The sequence below is a fragment of the Stegodyphus dumicola genome, chromosome 8, assembly GCF_044657685.1.
Source record: "Stegodyphus dumicola isolate Sdum_Otavi_A_Nest chromosome 8, ASM4465768v1".
Taxonomy (NCBI): Eukaryota; Metazoa; Arthropoda; class Arachnida; order Araneae; family Eresidae; genus Stegodyphus; species Stegodyphus dumicola.
The window spans coordinates 138020486-138040006 of record NC_140775.1 but is presented as its reverse complement, the minus strand read 5'-3'; the positions used below and the strand labels follow the sequence as shown (position 1 = coordinate 138040006).

Here is a 19521-nt window from a genome sequence, read left to right as displayed (position 1 = left end):
CATGCTTATTTGAAGTACCTAAGAAAATAGAAAGCACATATCTTAATCAAGATAGAAATGATGGAAAGAATAAAATAAATGAACAACAGAATAGAAAAATTAAATGGATTATTGATTCAGGAGCCACATCTCACATGGCAACTAATAAAAAAATATTTACTCATTTTAAAGATGAAGAACGACAAATAATGACGACTGAAAAAGGGGCCATGATCAAATAGAGTTGTATTGGTAACATTAAAATGCAAACTGATAGAAATAAGAACTGATAGAAAATGTTCTGCAAGTACCGAATTTAAGGGAAAATCTGCTGCCAGTATCAAAAATTGTAGATCATGATTTAAAAGTAATTTTTATCAAGAATAAAGCAGAAGTGATCATAAACAGGGAAACATTCTATATATAGCTAACAGAAATGGAAATAAATTTGAAGTTGAAGGAAATATTGTTGAAGAAGCTAAAATTAGTTATGTTAATGATGTACTATGGCATCAGAGACTAGGTCATATAAATTATCAAAGGCTGATAGAAATGAAAAAACACTCATCGGTCATTGGGTTAGAAAATGTAAAAATTTCTGAAAACAATTGTCAACCTTATACATTAGGTAAAATAACACAAACATCTTATAAAAGTGTGAAATTTAAGCAATCTGAAGATATTTTAGAATTATGGCACATAGATTTAGTTGGACCAATTAAGAAATCAATAGATGGAAGCTGTTATTTTTTAACAGTGGTAGATGATTACAGTAATTTCATATTTGTGATAACAATTGAGAAGAAGAGTGAAACTTGAGAAGCTCTAATCAAACTTATCATTCAAGTAGAAAGACATACAGGAAACAAACTAAAAAGAATTCGTAGTGATAATGGTAGTGAGTTTTTAGCTAAAAATATAAGTTTTTTTTTTTTTTTTTTTTTTTTTTTTTTTTTTTTTTTTTGAAAAAATGGGAATTAAACATGAACTTACAACGCCTTATACTCTGGAAAGTAACGAAAAAGCTGAACGTTTTAATCGTACTATAATTGAATCTGCTAGAACTATGTTAATTGATGCAGAATTACCGATAAAATTTTGGTCTGAAAGCGTTAAGGTAGCTGTACATGTGAATAACAGGAGTCACAAAAATGATAAAAGGTTTACACCATATGAACTATATAAAGAACGCAAGCCTAACATTACTATTATAACAAGATTTGGATGTGAAGCATATGTTCATATAAGACGAGAGAAACATAGAAAGATGGATCTAAAAGCTAAAAAAGGAATTATGATAGGCTATAGCATGAAGAGAAAAGCATACAAAATTTATAGCCCTGAACTAAATAAAATTCAAGAAGTGAGGGATGTAAAATTTGATGAACAGAAACATAGATCACCTTTACTAAAAGAAAATTATTTAAAATTCGATAAAAATCAAATATTAGAAGAACTTATTATTTTTTATAAGGAACAAACTAATGGAAATGTAAATAATTCAGAAATAACTGACAGATACTATAGAGAAGATAATACAACAGATGAAGAAGCTGAGAAAATTTTGCCATCCAACAGTGATGATGAACACGATGATAACAATTCATTGGAAAAGCCAACCGAGTATCCACAAATAAATGAAGAACCTGGAAATGATAGTCATGGAAATTCTGTACAGAAAAGACCAGCACGAACTATGAAGCCCCCAGAAAAATTAAAAGATTCGTGAGAAAAAGTCGGGAGAAATATATTGTAAATCGGATTGGCGGGAGAGCGGTCGAAAATCGGGAGTCTCCCGCCTAAATCGGGAGAGTTGGCAACTCTGCATTTCACAAGTGATTTCAATATACACATTCCAAAATTTTCCAAAAAGTTAATGTGCATTGGATGTACACGTATTATGATGTGTATTTTATAAACTATTTGTTATTCTTACTTATTCATTGCATTAAACAACAGTCTGTTTCTTATTCTATCTTACTGACACACACAGTTATACTTTATATTAGATAATTTTTATTTTTTGCCATTTACTGTTATGTTTAATGTTTATCAAAAGAAGCTTTAATGATATGCATGGACTGGTTAACAGACAAAAGCCCACAAAAAAAAAGGCCCACTATGATAATTGACCATGCGACAAATACCCACAGCGATGAAAGCGCACATTGATAAAAGTCCACACAGATATAAGCACACGCCGATAAAAGGGGCTTATTTTTTTATTACTAAATCGTGTATTTATAATTTTAATTATAATAAATGGAGTACTCAAATCTGAATTTCAATGTTTCAAATATATGTCTAGTTTGTATTTTATCACTTCTTTATTTGTTTAATTTATTACATTGAAAGCAAACTTTATACTCTCTGATTAAGTGATTAGCTATAACGTTTGGATGATAAATCTGAAATTGCATTTTATTATTTATTTACTTATTTAACTTTGGTATGAGTATGTGAAAATGAAAAATATCATTGCGGAGTTTCTCACATGCCATTTTTAAGGTAATATGACTGAGATTAAATATAATTATGTTTCATTATTAAAACCATTAACTTTTTAATTAAAAACACTTGAATTTTATTTTTAGTCCAAAGGGATTTGAATCCCGAAGGACTATTAGTTTCGTTTTGGCATTTTGCGTCGGACTCATAAACGTCGGTTGACTTTTCAAACTGTTGCCACAAAATGTTAGAGTCCTGCATTATATTTGAAGAAATTAAATAATGAAAAATCTGCATAAATGTATGTATATTTCTCGTATTGTGATAAAACAATGGTACATAGAGTCATCGAATTTTGAATAACGTAATCCTCCAACGAATATGAGCATGTGGAAGACCAAATTTGAAATTTGAAATTTGTTTTATGATCGATTTCCTATTTTTTAAAACTTTGACGAATTTTTGATTAACAAACTCAAGGATTTCAAAGCGAGCAATGGCAACGTTGTGCAGAAAAAACATTTTTATCTCCAGCGCGTGAGTCTCTGTATCGGAAATTCTAAAGATATGCTCGTTTTAAAACTACGAGTATTTTGCGATATTGCTGTTGCACTGGATCTTATGGTTTAAGTGCGAGGAACATGATATTTGATAAAGAAAGGTAACACACAAAATGTTAAAAAACGCCCCTTTGGACGTAATTTAAAATCTGAAACATTTCAGATTTTTTTTCTTGCGCTCACGAATCATTATGGGAATATCCATTTACAGTTATTAAAGCATGTCTGAAAAAAGCATGTCTGCGATGTTATCGTCATGCGATGATTTGTAGATACTTTATTTTTTATCACGATATTTTCGACGACTATGTTTTTAAATTGCGAAGTTTTTGAACCGCTTTATTTTCAACGACGATATTTTGTACCACGATGTTTTAGAACTGCGATGTTTTTCTCTTTGCGATGTGTTCTCCCACGATGTTTTGTAGCACGACGTTTTCGCCTTGCGTTGTTTTCTCTGCGACGTTTTCCTCCGCGATGTTGTCGGCGGACACCAGACGAAACACTTTCGTATTTACGTATTTTTATCAATTATTGTTCATTGAACGGGAGTTGGTTTGATTCCCTTGAAAAGTCAACTAATTTTCGATCAATGACAATGATTACATGTTTTAATTTTCCTTTTACAATTGAAATTTTATTCTTCGTGATGATTTAACTCCAGTCCCCGTTAAAACATTATTAACATTTTGCTTTCAAATTACTTCAAAACATCTTTCAAAATATAACTTAACAGTATTAACCAGTAACTTACCAGTTATAACTTACCAGTTTTTAGAATTAAAATAAGCAGTGTGGCCAGTATTCCCTTTCACCTCCCTTTGTCACACTGATACAAAGGCACTTCCATTTCTTGCGTAAATATAAAAACAAAGATACACATACATGTATATGTATGTGTATCTTTGTATACCTATATACAGTATAGATTCACACTTTTAAAATAATTCTACTTTAATTAAACTCGGGAGATAATATAATCAATTAATCAATACTGTTTAGGAAATAAATTATTATTAACTAACTTTGCAGCAATTGCGCAAGTAATAATAACTTGTATTCGCACTAAATGGATTTAAGATCATACAACATTATATATATATATATATAAAACCTAATGACTCTACAGTAAGAACTAAAGATTCGTATAAAATTCTATATAGAGTATAAAATTCTATATTTAAATCAAGTTGGCTCAGTCTAGACCAGTGATTCTCACCAGCTTTTTCCCCATATACCCTTTCCACCATTGCTAAATGATCATTCAACCTCTCCTTCCCAAAACTTGAAAAGTAGATATGTGTTTGTTTAAATACGGATTATTTTTTAAGTAAATTAAACAAGTATCAAACATGTTGGTAAATACCAAAATTTGAATAAATGTTCTTTTTTGTATTCATAAACTAAATCTAAATACTTAATACGTAAAGAAAAGGTGGACTAAATTACTCTCTGAAACTTTGAAATTCCCCTTAGGGCTATTCCTCCTGATTGAGGACCCATAGTCTAGCCAGAATTCGTTTTTAATAGTGACTAAATATACAGATAATTTAATTTGTCCCACTTTTCTTATACTAACTTTTGTCACAGAAACTTCGGATTACGTGCATGTTTTTTGAAAATAAAAGACACAAATTTAAAAAAAAATATATGTTTAAAATTTGATGTTGAATTCAAAAACAGTTATTTGGTAGCCAGACCTAATAAACCTAAGAGATCAAATTTGAAGTACACCTTACTTGTTCTTACTAACTTCTGCTTAATGAATTAGAATTATTCTTAGAAAAGAACCTTAAAAACTGGTGAAACATTTCATGCTAGAAAACAAGATATTAGAAACTTTGAACTCATTCAATAGAAGAAAAAAGTTATTCAAAACGTAACTCCATAACAAAACATTTTTTTTCTACTTGATCGTCAACACATGAGGCTTTTAAGAAATACCTCCTACAAGATATGTGGCCACTATTTCTGTGCTGTCAGAATATGAAATTCGTATAAGGAAATCAATGCACTTCGAGGAGAAGAAAATGATCTTAATTTGATAGTTTTTCTACCTAATAAATTTTTACATGTTATGAGTTTCTTTTTCTTAATCTAGGCGAAATAATATTCAACACGTAATAACAGCATAAAACCCACAAAAGAAGTGTTCCAGTGAATTTTCAGTTTCTAAATGCTGTTTAAATTTGCTTCAATCAAAGTTTTTGTATATAAATAATTACGGTAAATTGAAATGAACTGTTTTTTAAGCGTTTACAGTTAATCGAGTAATATAATATTTTTATTGAAATAAAAATTATTTTTAATGTGCAAGATTACTTTTCTTACAACGCTGGGCTCATGGTTCTTAAATCCTCTTGTTGCTAAGTTCAGAAACCTGTGTTATTAAAATTATTCGAATAGTTTAACTTTTATTACGGTTTCATATTTTTCATTTTAACTTTCACATGGTTGCGTTTTCAACCATATGAAAGTTAAAATGAAAAATATTACTTGTACGTAAATTTTAATATATGTAATAATTTAATGTTTTTAGAAATAGTTCAGTAGTTTTACTTTTAAACAATGGCTTTGATATAACAAGCATGTTTAATTAGTTCATCAAAAAGTTGTTAGAGACACTATCAAATCAGGAACTAGCATATTTTTCCACTCTGCAGTTTTACTGCAAAAACAGTGAATTATCCCTTTAAAAATGGTTAAAAAATATTTAATTCCTTTCATTTTCCAATTATTGAAATTTTTAAAATAATTGAAATTCTAACTAAATCCTTAGACAAAAGGTTATTCAAGAACTATACTAAAGAAATGTAAGAAAGGGGTTAACTTCAGTTACAAGCGGAATTTCAGATAATGTTATTTTCTAGTAGGTAACTAACAAAAAACATTTAAAATCCTCTTTAATTGTTCTCCTGCCACACCCTCCCTTCTGAGGCCTTCTTTGGCGCCCCAGGTTCCATAGGGAATAAAGCAATTAAGCAAGGCTCTCCTCTCTTTAACTGCTTTTTCACACAGCTGGGGGCAAAAGAAAAGGAAGGCAATGGTTTCCTGCCTGAATAGCCAGCGGCCAGTTAGAAAACTACATGACAAAAGCCCACAAGACGAATGCCCACTTAAAACCAGCACACATTTTCAGGAAATCCAAAATAACTATGACTTCCTGAAAAATTTTACGAGTAATTATTATGATTAAAAAAATTAAATTTCAAGTGGGAATGAAATTAATTTATGTAAAATCCAAGTTGTCAAAATTTAACTGGATTATTTGAAACCATGCTTTTTATTCACCATTAAAACGGTGTTTGCGCTTAATCATAATAGAATACTGTACTTTTATTTTTTTTTCGTTAAAATGAAAGTTCGGCTTTAATTCTCCATATTAAATTCATATAATGCAAAATTTTCTGTAGTGTTAAATTATTCATAAATTATTCTCTGTATATGATGAAAATTTACATACATATTATACTCCTTATAATTTTGTAGAATTAAAATAAGCAGTGTGGCCAGTATTCCCTTTCACCTCCCTTTGTCACACTTATACAAAGGCACTTCCATTTCTTGCGTAAATATAAAAACAAAGATACATACATGTATATGTTTTTAATTATATTATTTTGATTGACTCTCTGTACTATATATATATATATAGGAATTTAATTCAGCCGGAGACGAAAATGAAATGTGTTCCGCTACTTAAATTTATTGTTCAATTATTTCTTATTCATTTATTTTTTATTTTATCTCTATTCATGACGTATATATCGGTGTGGGTTTTTGTTAGTGTGGACTTTTATCAGCATGCCCTTCTATCTATGTGGGCTTTCATCAATGTGCGCTTTCATCGGTGTGGGTATTAGTCGTGTGGGCAATTATCCCAGTGGGGTCATTTTTGTGGGCTTTTGTCGTGTGCACTTTCGTCCTTTTGTCTGGTCACCGCATGGACTTTATGTATTTCCTTCACAATGCATTTTGCTGTGAAATGACAAACATTGTACAGTTAATAATTAAAAATAAAAGTATGTTTTGACTAACAAAACTAAAGAAAGGAATATTTATACATGATTAATAAAAATTAATTATTCATGTAATATTATATCTAGAGTAAGGTACCATCCTTATACTCATTATTGGAATTGTCGTATATTGATACTTTGATACCCCCCTTACTTTGTTTAAAAATTTGAAATTAGATTCCATTTACTCAAAAACCAGTATTATATTTATTTGTTCCATCTGCTTAGTTACACTTAAGTGCTTAAAGTTCTAGTCATTGTACAAGGCATATATAATAAATATGTTTTTCTCCTATCTAAAATATCTATTTGTAAAATATCTTTTGAAGTAAATCTTTTAATTATAATAATGATTAATCTTTTATGTGGTAAGATTATGTAAATTATGTATGGATATTAGATTTAAGTGACTGAAATTTAAAAATTTCAATGGGAAAGTGGTGTTTACTTGGAATATTCCCATGATTCTCGAGTTACCTGGAGTCTTGTTAGACAACAATGCTGCATAAATGTACTAGACCGTTTGGCAGATGAAGCTACTATGTATTTTTCTGCATTGCATGGAAAATAGAGGTGTGTTCTTATACCTGTTACCCATCATCTGGCTCGTAAGTATGAATAAAATATTAAGATACTTATTTATTGATCTATTATTTATTGAAAAATATTTTTATGATATAAATCCAGATGTATTGCATAGTTACAAGAACTATCTATTAGTTTTCATGTTAGTTCTAAGCTTTATTGTAAATTTTATTTTTTTACTTTGAAAAAGAATAATTGTGATGAAATATTATATTCTGGACGATTATATATCTCTAAACCACAGAATTTCTAGCAGCAATTTGCCATCAGTGTCAACATTAAAAAATCATTATACTGAATAATTCACCTTATAGCTGTAAACTGCTAATATTTTGATACAATTGGACATATTATTTTAGGATATGTCTCTTAATCTTCTCTTAACTCGTTCCATACTCAAATCATCCCCTTAGAAGCTAAGATTGAGAATACTCGTCTCCTCAAGCAACAATTGGATGCTGTACGAGTCGCATCGGACATGAACCAGCATACACCTCTTACGGCAAAAGCAAACTGTGATACATTGAAAGTACTGGAGCCCCTTAAGGGTAAGTGTGTTTTTAAATATCTCAGTATGCTAAAAAAACCCTTAGATAGCCTTGCTAATGCTTTTAATGATAATTTTAAGTTAAATATAAAAAGAAAACAACATGAAATCTCGGATAATTCAAACGCTAATTCTAACCACGAGGATGGTAAGCCTATAAGGCATACATACGTATAGTATATTTTTCAGTTGCAATACCTTATATTACCACTGAGAATTTTTTGCGATTCCCAGGACGCCATAATACAGTCAAAAAGTCATTAATTCAGACACCCATAATCCGGACCTCAAAGCTACAAACTTTCTGCGCATGCGTCGCGTTTACGTGTGCTCGTAAGACCTTTACGGCTGTGACTTTGCCTGTGCACATGCGCATAATACGTTTACGCATGCGCGTTTAACGTATAACGGACAGTATAAGCTGAGCTAAAATTATCTAATTCAGTTAATGTTGCAGATTGCGTTGTTCCTTAATCTTCGAATTGGATCAGGCTTATTATTTTTTGCAGACTGTTAGAGCAATTTTATAAAAGTAAGCTTGAACTTTCGATTATGTCAAACAGAATTTCCGATATATATTTACTAATATGTACAGGATCTACAAAGCAAAAGTATGTTTCGAAGTCCATTAAACAAAAAGTGGAATTGCTGCAAAAAATGGAAAAAGGCATATCCTTTGTTTCTTAACCATTCCGAAATCTGTTTATCAATTTCATGCTGCTCTGCGGGGGGGACATCGCAGCACGCAATGAACTGGAAGTTGATTTGTCAGCACTATCCTTATCTTCAGGGCAAATGTTTTTATTTTATTCGGCTTATAATTCCTTACTAAATGTAGTATTTCATCTCGATGTATTCCGTCTTTGATATGATTTAAATCAAATTCCTTGTCATTATAAATATCACAAGTACACATCAAATAGTTTTCTGGTTGCAATTTTCTAATTTCGACTATGCTTAATGTATGCTTTACGCATGTGCTTGTTGAAAGAAATGTTTAATAAAGTAAACAAATAAATATTAAGCTTTTTTTTGTAAATTTTGATACCCTTTAGATCATAATTGTTCTTTATTTCATAAATAACGGTTTCATATTTTTAATTGTATAATTTCTGCATGCCATCTTACCAGATTTAAACTGATGATCTATAATCCGGAATCGCCAAAGTCCCGACGAGTCCGGATTAACTACTTTTGACTGTATTTACAAAAATTCTGTGGAACCCAATAAGTACTGCGCAAATCCGACACATGCGTGAGTGAAACTGTCAATTTTTTCTTTTGTACACTTGCAGTTTTAGGTCACTACATTTAATTTCTAATTTTAAGACATAGAACAATGTGAACATTTTAAATAAGTAAAAGATGAAATGACAGCGTCACGTGCAAAGCAAGAAAAATGAACGTTTCTATTATAAAATGAAGGCGTCGAAACGGATTCATTTTTTTTTCTTTGTCTGTATTGCCATATCTATTTTAAGATGTATTGTATTATGTAAAAATATTTGGTAATTGTAAAAGTATTATAATAAATTAAAGAAATATCAAAACTGCTAAAATTCTAGGCAACCCCCTGCTGCAAGTCCAGCGACTCCAGTTTAAGAAACCCTGGTATAGACAGACAACCCGGCGAAATTACGCCCTAATTGAGATACAGACATAAAACTTATATCAAAATGATGGGGCATGCATTTGCAGTTGAAAGCAGCAAAACGCATCAAAATGGATCATTAACTTTCGAGTCGTGTGATTTTGATGCGGCTTGCTGCTTTCAAAAGCATTTTCCTACAACTTGCATCCTATTTGAGATGCAGATATAAAATTTGTGGAGCATGAAATTGCTATTGAATGCAGGAAACCGCATCAAAATCGGACAATCGGTTCCCGTGTAAAACAGATTTTAAAAAACTGTAATTCTTAGAGATGCATCAAATTTCATTGCCATGAAAAATATATTTCGTCCTCTGGACCCTGAAAACGATACTAATTATGTCCAGAATGCAGTTAACACTGTAAATCAACGAAGCACTTCAAGTCAAAATTTACCTACACCACCACAACCAAAAGTTGTTCCTCCAGTCAAAAATTCTACAATGATATAACCAGGGCAAACAAGTCCACAATACCAATTTTAAATCATATCAAATCCGAAGAACACAGGAAAAGGCCTAAAACCATCCTCAGAGACATACAAAAAAGGTTTTTGATAAACGTTTAATTACTGTAAAGGCCCTTATTTTTGCAGGCCGTAATTTTCACAAAAATGAATATATCGGTGATTTCGCGAGTTGAAAATTTCACGAATTTTATATGAACAGAACAGAAAGTTGAAAAATTTTAAAAGTACTTAAGTAAAGTTGGGGGAAAAAAAAGTATTTCGCAAAGCTTTGATTTTTGCGATTACGATGGGCTCACGAAAATAAGGGCCTTTACACCAGTTTAAAAAAGACCCAAAAAACTAATTAATTATTCTTTAACTAATTATTGTAATATACCTAATTGCCTAGCTTAGCACCAAAAATTGGGAAAATTAAAATTTTTATTCCTATCGGATCACTAATTAATATTGAAGCAGGCTTAATTTAATTTTTCCATCATGTCCTCTACCCCCTCATTCACTCAGCCATCCCTTTAAATTAGTATGGATTGAAGACAAGAAAGAATTTCAACCAATCACAAAAATGCTGGTGGAAAAAATTGAAATAAGTGAGAGATGGAGCGCTTAACGAGGATCCTTAAGCGCTCCATCTCTCACTTTGTAATCACAGTTCAACAGCTTTCGGCCATGAAGGTGGTAGCTATCATAATCATACCACACACTCTACAACCAATCACGTTCGTCTCGATCTAGTTACTCAACCGTAAACCACAGAAGGATTTTTCGCCGATTTAATGGCTATATCCAAACTAAACAATAAAATTATCATAGGTAGAGACTTTAACTCACACCACAAAAATCGGAACTGCAGAAATGATAATTCAAATGGTCACATTGTTAATCAATTTGCCTCAACGGCCAACTTTACTGTTGTAGCTCCCTCCTACCCAACATGCTATAGATCTGCAAGCATTATTGAATTTTTCCTGCTAAAAAATATTTATCAACCATCAAGGATAGAAAGATTACGTGAACTATTCTCTGATTATAACCCTGTTTTAATGGAGGTGAATATCAGTAGCTATAGTACATCACACAAAAGAGCCTTTATTATGAACTGGGTAGCTCTAAACAACACTCAGTACCCGTTACCCGCGATACACAGTGAAGACGAGTTAGACGCAGTTATCGAAGATTTTACTAGCACACTTAACCGTGCTCTGAAAAATAGCAAGGCGGTCCCGTTGACTGGTAGGGCCAGAGATCCTGCTATTAGAGAACTTTTAGCTAACAGAAAGAGAGCTAGAAAAATATGGCAGAGGACCAGATGCTCAGAAGTTAAGAGAATTTTAAATCGGCTGAATCAGGAAGTCAGTACACGCACAAAACAAATGGTCTAGATATTTAGAATCACTCTCTACTGATGATCATGTATATGGAAAGCTGCTTCTAGATATAATAGATGCTACACAAATATTCTGCCCCTTAATGGCCCCTCTGGGATCACATACACAGAAACTGAGAAAGCTGAGTCACTAGCTGATCACTACGCTACTCAGTTTTACATTAACATCTCACACCCAGACACAGAACGCACAGTTAGTTACACTAACAATTTATACTTTTCATAACCAAAAACAGACAACATCCGTCTTGCTAAACCTTCGGAAGTTAACACCGCCACCTCCATACCTGTCCCTTTCAATGATGTTCGATCGATTATTGCGGCTTCCCTGCTCTCTCCAGATGAGTATGCGATGAGAATCGCTACTCAGACTGAATCTGCTCTCATCTGTAAAGAGTACTCGTCCCCATTCATTGTCTCTCCAATTCCGGTGTTCCCGGCACCACAGAGAACGCCTTCTCCGATGGGCAGGCGTTAGAGGTACACACCGTACAGGGCGTCGTGCAAACAGACCACCACCCTGCAGTCTTCTGGCCACGGTAAAACGCGATATCTGTCGTCCAGTCGCCTGCGTCGTGTGTCTAGCGATTTCTCCCGCTGTCTGCCGCCTGTTTCTTCTGGCCTGTAAGGCAATATACCGGTCATCTGCAGGTGTGGTTCCTCGTGAACGACCACTACTAAACCCCCGGATAGCTGTTCCTGTAGTTTTAAATTGTCTCCAAAGTCGTGAAACGATGCTGTGAGCAATTCCGATCTCTGCAGCCACACTTGTCACACGGCGGCCTTCCTCCAACTTCCCAATGACCTCGGGTAAAAGCATCCAGATGTCATCTAACAGATTGATTATTCGCCATTTCTCGCCGAGGCAGCAACTCAGTGTGATTTTAACTGCTATACGGTGTGCAATCTCTTTGCCAGAAATTCTGATCTTTCACCGACAACATGCTTTATACAACTCAGACACTCCCCCATTATGTCTACCTGCATATCTGCGCAAGTGCTACCGTAGATCACCTTACTTAATCTCGGGATTGGTCTTTCTGTCCGCTCTGCCTCTTCGTTCAGCTGATATGCTAGTTTTTCGACTTCGTCCTTAATTTTTGCACACCAGTGTATTTCACGTGCTATACACAGGATAAGGTACAACCCAGGAACCTGGAAATGATGTGTGTCTTTGTACCCTTCTAAAGGAGTATGGATTGAAAACAGCCTAGGCCTTCCCCGTAGCACACTGTAAATCACACTTCACCCAATAGGATTACTCCTCTGCCAGCCAACAGAAGTTCAACAAGCTCCCGCCTACCACCTGACTACTGAACCATTCAGCCTTGAATACTCGAGGAGAGGGGGAAGAAAAAAGAAGAAAAGGGCTTTTTCTTCTCTCTCCGCCCCCGATTGCCTCTGTTGCTCACACTCCAACTAGCTCTAGGTTTTAACTTCAAAACTCATCATCTTATATTTGCTGCAAACTCTGCCATTACTACTGATTATAATGTCACAATTGCTTTCATTTCATTTCACTGCCATAACTGCTCTTCGAATTTTTATTTTTACGAACTTCAGCAACATTATTTCTTTAACATTCGTAAAAGTATTAACTTACTACACTGGGATAAGGCTATGCCCAGGAACCCACTACAACTGAACATTAATTCATCGAGGAAGGGCATACTCTAAATGAAGCTGCAGATGTCCAAATAAAAAAGGAAAAGAAAACCTATTCACAATAAATTGTTTCAACAAAGGAAACGATTGTGTGATTTTAGATGACAGTCGGAGAGTATTAGTATCAAATATTTTATTTCATCATACCACCAACAAATATTTTCTTTTGTTTCAGAAGCCCATCAAAAACTTACATGACAGCAAATGCAAATCTAGTATAAATAACGTTTATGTTGCTAAAATAAATTCTGATTTCCAAAGATGGCCTGTTTCTCGCATTGTTGGTAAATCATGGTTGATGGGCATTAAGAATGGTCTTTCCTCTAATTCACTGGACACACACAAATTAGCAGCACGTTGGTGTTAATTCTTTTTAATTCTGTATTAAAATATACAACTTTAAACTTAGTTGACATATGCGGCATTTGAAGTGCAAATAATAAAAATTTTTCTTAAATACTATGCTTTGTTGCTTATCTTTTAGAAATTTAAAGACCTGGAATTCTGCAATTCTGAGTAAAAAATGAAAATAAAAAACAATTAACACCAACAAAAACTTGTGGTAACATGACAGACAAATTATTACAAATACTACAAAAGATCATGCCTTTTCATTTTATTTAACCATATGTTAAAGCAGTATTCTTTATTAGACCTGGAAAAGTTAGAAACAGGAATATATTTTACTACAAAAACTACAGGACAATTTTGAAATTAGAAGCTTTTCTGTATGAATTCCACTCTAAAACAATGCAAGTGCAGTCTTGACGATAAGAAAGTCAAATTTATTGAAATTTAAATTTGTATTTCCATTTTAATTTTCATTTTCCTAAAAACATTTGTCAACTTTGCAGGATTTCATCTTCAAGTATATATGTACAGACATTTAAAGTTCTGATGTATTAACATCTCGTGGAAATACACCTATCCCTCGATTTATACAGTACTTACCTGTTTTACATGATTTCAGTTTTACACAGTTTAAAAATTAACAGATTTCAAAAACTTAGTAAAATAGTATTTGCTGCATAAATGCAAATACATACATTTGAAGTCATTTTTTAATCTCATTTCTTTGGTAACACTGGTGGCAACAACAAGGATGGGGATTCCCCGTGTTAGGGGAATCTCAATAGTATGTATATGTATTTCATAACAGTAAAATTTTAAATTATATGGTTCACGCGAACTAATGCAGTATCAGTATTTTAGCAGCAAGGATTACATCATTTTTATCTACATATCTGAATGTTTACTAGCAAGTTTTCAACATTTATAGTTTTTGTGGCATTTTTCATAATTTATGTAAATTTTTTAAAGTATTATAATGCCAAAACGATTTTTAAAAAAAAATCAAAAATGAAATTAGAAGCAAAAATTAAAATATTAGATCATCTATGTAATAGAGAAGGAGTAACGAATGTTGCTAAATTTTACTCCATGAATGAAGCCACAATAAGGACAATTAAAAAAAAAATGAAGACTCTACTAGAAAAAGAATTAGATATGGGTAGAAGACGAAAATTTAAAATGGATTCCAATTGATACTGATGCTATTAGAAACAAGGCTTTAAAAATTTATAAAGCACTTAAGAATCGGTCACTATCGACTTTGTCAGATGAAAAAAAGGTATCTTTTTCCACAAGTCATGGTTGGTTTGAGAGATTTAATAATATTTAAACAAAGGCATTCTTTACATAATCTAACATTGAAAGGAGAAAGTGCATCTGCTGATTCGAATGTAACAACAATATCCAGCAAAATTTGCTGAAATCAATTGCCACGATCTCCTACATTTCTGATCAGATCTTCAATGCTGACGTGTTTACGTTGTTCTGAAAAAAAAAAAAAAAATACAGTCAAAAGTCGTTAATCCGGACTCGTCGGGACTTCGGCGATTCCGGATTATCGATTTTTCCGGATTATAGATCATCAGTTTAAATCTCGTAAGATGGCATGCAGAAATTCTAAAATTAAAAATATGAAACCGTAATTTATGAAATAAAGAACAATTATGATCTAAAGGGTATCAAAATTTACAAAAAAAAAAAAGCTTAATATTTATTTGTTTACTTTATTAAACATTTCTTTCAATGTAAGTTGTTTAAGTTGCTTCATTTTATGTGATACTAATACTTTCTCTTTAATTCTATAAACAGACATAATTTCTTTTCAGTTAAAAAGTTCTGCTGTTCAAGTCCCGTTAATTGCTGTGCCGAGAATACCGACTAACTGGTCAATGGAAATTTTTTCGTTTTCACTAACCTCTCTGTCACATTCTTCATGTCTTTATCCATTTTTTTCAGCAATTTCACTTTTTGTTTGTTGGACATTGAAACATACTTTCGTTTTGTAGATCCTTTGGAAGTTCCAGCATCGGAAATTCTATTTGACATAATCGAAAGTTCAAGTTTACTTTTATAAAATTGCTCTTACAGTCTGCAAAAAATAATAAGCGGGATCCTATTCGAAGATTAAGGAACAACGCAATCATTAACATTAACTGAAATAGATAATTAGATAATTTTAGCCTACACCGTCCGTTATACATTAAACGCGCAGGCGAAAACGTATTCTGCGCTTGCTCACACGCATATGCGCAGTAGTCAAGTTCTTACGCGCTCGCGTAAAACGCCTGTGCGCATGTGCTAACGCGGCACATGCGCAGAAAGTTTTTAGCTTTGAGGTCCGGATTATAGATCATTCCGGATTATAGGTGTCCGAATTAACGACTTTTGACTGTACCTTGCAAATCAGCTAGTGGTCATAAGGTAGTGAAAAGTCATACAATTTTTTTCTGTTGCAATGCTTCAGGCAATTATATAATGAAACCATTGGTTATTAACAAATCAAAAACACCATGTTCATTTAAAGGAACAAATATAAATAACCTTCCCTTTTATTGGATGCCTAACAGGAAAGCACAGGTCACTGCCATAAGGTTCAATGAATGATTTCTTACCATGTTTGTCCCAGATGTCAAAAATTATTTAGGTAAAAAAGGATTGCCTTTTAAGACTCTTCTTTTAATAGATAATGCACCTGGTCATCTTCAAAATTTACAACACAAAAAAGTAGAAATAGTCTTTTTGCCCAAAAAATACAACTTCTTTATTACAGCCATTGAATCAAGTAATATTTTCTGGCTTTTACAACATTGTGTATATCAAACAAACCTTTAGGTATATTTTAGAAAAAATGGAGAATAATGAATCTTACTCTTATGGATGCTTGGAAGAAATTTACAATCTTAGATTGTGTTGGACTGTCATATACTCAGATTAAACAATCAATGCTCAACGCATGCTGGAAAGCAATACGCTGGATGTTGCTAAAGATGAGAATGATAGATTACCATTAGAGTGTGAATATTCTCAGATCACTAAATTGGCTCAAACTGTAGTAGGAGAAGGTTTTGAGGATTTAGCTCAAGCATATATTAAAGGAATAATGGTTGATGAAGAACTAAATGAGGATGAGTTAGTTAACATGATTCATGAAACAAATAAACATGATGAAGACCAATCTGAACCAGCTGCATTCACAGCTAAAGTCATCAGTGTAGGACTTGAATTGGGAAGAAAATTAGGTAATCATTTTTTACAATATGACACAAATGTCGAATGAAATCTCCGATTCCAAGGGGAGCTTAGTAAGTGTTTAAATCTATATACGGATGTTTAAAAAGATTTAGGGGGACAAAAAAAACAACAGGCAATTGTTAATTATGGATTTCATCATGAAGTCTAGTCGATGTGAGATCTCCCCTAATTTATCATCTATTGAAGCAGAATCGTATCACGAATACTCAAGTGATGAAAGAGACATCATACCAATCAAGAAGAAAAAACTAATAATTCATGAAAGTGATGTCAGTCCAAAATCAACTCTAAATATGAGAATATTTGTAGAAATTTCCTGTTCTTTCAATTCGAGCCACAATTTTTCATAAATGCTACATACTTTCATTACATTATCAGGTTGCATACTTCTGATGTCTGTGTAATTTATTTAATTGATGATGTAATTTATTTAATTGATAACTAAATATACTCGATTATGTTTTCACAAGGCTTGCTAATTTTTTTTTAAATAACACGAAAATAATCATGCAATGCAATAAAAAAAAACATCACTTTCCTGCCTCAGAATATACTACTAATAACAGGTTGTTTAAAGAGCAAAATATACAAAATTTAAATTAAATAATTATTTCCTTTTACTCAGTTGAATATACATTTAATTCATAAACATGTATATGCAGATAAAATTAGCTATGTCAATAAAGTTCTGCAAAGAATAATGAACGTGATCCTATTAGTTAAGTGTTGCAACTTTATTTCATATGAAATATTTTCTATATAGTCATTCCTTAAAAGTAGTCTCTGAATAATTAAACCAATTAAATTTGTTTCTAAATGTACTTGGGTTAATTGATAAAAGCAAGGCTTTTTTTTAAATGGCAAGCTGATTTTTAATTGATTTCATACTTAGATACATCATTATACATACATTAATAAAATAAATAAAATTCTAATTATGTTAGGGCAGTTTCCATTTTGCTGGCGTTTACTAAAGAAAATTTTACAGATAGCATTTTTAACAAAAACGCTGTTTATGATCATTTAAGATTTAAAAATAAATAAATAAATAAATAAAGAGAGAGAGAGATTATTTTGTAAGTATTCATCAAGAATATTTCTTCCAATTTATGTTTTCGAAGAAACGCCTTTATTACACCAAAGTAAAAAAAAATTATCCCTCTACCAAAACTTAAATCTGTATCGATTAAAAAAGAACAGTAATGCGTATTTAATAAGAACACAGGAATAAATTGTATTAAAACTCAAATCTATTTGTAAATTGTCCTTCTCTAAACTTATGCTTTGAACCTGAAATATTTTGAATGAAATAGTGCTTTTTTATTTATTTTAAGACTTGATCTATTTTAAATTTACCTAAAATACCTAAAATAATTATTTTAGCTTTTCAAGAGTTTCTTTTACATTGCTGAATTTGATGAAGGTGTACAAACGGTGCCAAATTCTTGGTTTTGGGCTGATATGGATAAATGACATATGTAATATGAAAAAATGAATCAAACTGAACAAAATGATTGCATCACATCAAGCCCCAGATTATTGAGAACTTTGGCAATTTCACCGGGTTCTCTAAATTTTTGCATCGACAAGTATGATATTTTCTATAATTATGTGTTCTTGTTGCTCATTTTTCTCACTGTATAATTTAGAAAGCTGAATAGAACATGGAAAATGCTGTTATGAATGACATCAGTACCAAAATATTTTTAAAATATAGTAACATCTCCATTTTTAGTACTTTTATCCATAAATTATTAGTACGAGTTGGTAGTTTGGTTTTTGAATCTGAACATTATTTTAATTACCAGACTAGTTGTTTAAAAATAGGAATGCATGTATTAAAAAATTCAAAAATTAACAATCATATCAGGATATAATATATATTTGCTTTAACATTTAACTGCATTTTTTTTATACAAATTTGATGCTCTCAAAATCTATTCGGTCACCTTAATTTTGCAGTGGAAAAATAATGAAATAGTACACAGTCCAGTCACATTAATGTGACCACCACGTACTTTCCATGTCAGAGTTAAATAACCAATCACAGAAGGCAGGAGGCAGCACAGTGCAGTTGAGCGTATATAAAGGGTGTGTGAGGGCTTCGGAAAACATTTCAATCGTTGGCGTAATGCAGAAACGAAGCGATTTATCCGACTTCCAAAAGGGCATGATCATTGGCTTTCGGGCCAAGGGTGGAAGCATTTCCGAAACGGCTGAGTTTGTGAACTGTTCGCGTGCCGCCGTGGTAAAAGTGTACCGTGCATGGCAAAATGGGACTGTCCAAAATCAGCGACGTGGCAAATGTGGTGCACCACGGGCCATAGATGACAGAGGCGAACGACGGTTGCGGAGATGCGTTCGGGCAGATAGACGGGCTACCGTTGAGCAACTGACCACCAAAATGAACCAAGGGGCTACCAAAAGTGTCTCCCAAAGTACTATTCAGCGAACATTGCTGCGTCTGGGCCTCCGAAGCAGACGCCTGGTTCATGCACCTATGCTGACTGCTGTTCATCGACGGCGAAGGCTAGAATTTGCACGCCAGTACAGCAGCTGGACGTCCACTGAGTGGCGACAGGTTGCGTTTTCGGATGAATCGCGTTTTATGC

The 19521-nt window shown here is 32.6% G+C and overlaps 1 protein-coding gene and 1 long non-coding RNA gene across 23 annotated transcripts in view; one reads left to right on the top strand and one right to left on the bottom strand.

Annotated features, from left to right (window-relative positions):
* The window catches only part of LOC146995974 (uncharacterized), a 224754-nt gene that overhangs the window by 118982 nt on the left and 86251 nt on the right, over positions 1–19521 (bottom strand). The window contains exon 4 of one of the 18 annotated variants that reach the window (XR_015042743.1): positions 14767–15142. The exons of 15 other annotated variants lie outside the window; for them this stretch is intronic. The gene's annotated coding sequence lies outside the window, so the exon portion shown is untranslated. Of the gene's footprint in view, positions 1–14766; positions 15143–19521 lie in introns of those variants that run through there. 2 more of the 18 variants (XR_015042738.1, XR_015042735.1) reach the window with 2 other exon arrangements.
* The window catches only part of LOC146995975 (uncharacterized), a 91586-nt gene continuing 74981 nt past the window's right edge, over positions 2917–19521 (top strand). For 2 of the 5 annotated variants that reach the window (XR_015042747.1, XR_015042748.1), the window contains exons 1-3: positions 2924–3088; positions 7951–8139; positions 18293–18498. This is a non-coding gene — a long non-coding RNA (uncharacterized LOC146995975). Of the gene's footprint in view, positions 3089–7950; positions 8140–18292; positions 18499–19521 lie in introns of all 5 variants that reach the window. The other 3 variants (XR_015042745.1, XR_015042744.1, XR_015042746.1) reach the window with 3 other exon arrangements.